The following is a 553-nucleotide window of genomic DNA, read 5'->3' on the forward strand; positions in this document are numbered from 1 at the left end:
ATATAGAGGGCAACAACATTGTCTCTGCTTTTAGGGAGCTCCCATGCCCATGGAAGTGAGAAAGAATTTCAGTCCGGTGTGATAAGACGTGTACCAGAGATAAGTACCCTGTGCTCCACACCAGAGGGAAGGTGTTCCTAACTCAAGCTTGGGGATACTGAAACGATCAGATTCCAGGAGGAGGTGCTACTGATATCTTATTCATGTGTCTTGAAGCATGAATAAGATACCGCTGACTGATAAAGGGACGAATGGAATTATTGGTCCAGAAAACAGCAATGGCAGAGGCATGGGAGAGAACCATGTTCAGAAATTTGTAGTAATCCTGGACTTAAGTGTGGACTTCAGCTAGTGTGAGTAGGGAAAAGAGAAGCAAGGGAACTAAAGAAATGGGCAAGAGGGCATTCATGAAGGCTGTATGGAACTACTGTGGGGTCTTAAGTACAAAAGTGACTGACTGGATTTGTATTTCTGAATAACATTGGCAGCAGCAAGTGTGGACTCAATGAAGCCAGACTGGAGGAAGGAGATGAGTTGCATAGTCACCACTCCC

This window comes from Cebus imitator, unplaced genomic scaffold (assembly GCF_001604975.1).
Source record: "Cebus imitator isolate Cc_AM_T3 unplaced genomic scaffold, Cebus_imitator-1.0 Scaffold46, whole genome shotgun sequence".
NCBI lineage: Eukaryota > Metazoa > Chordata > Mammalia > Primates > Cebidae > Cebus > Cebus imitator.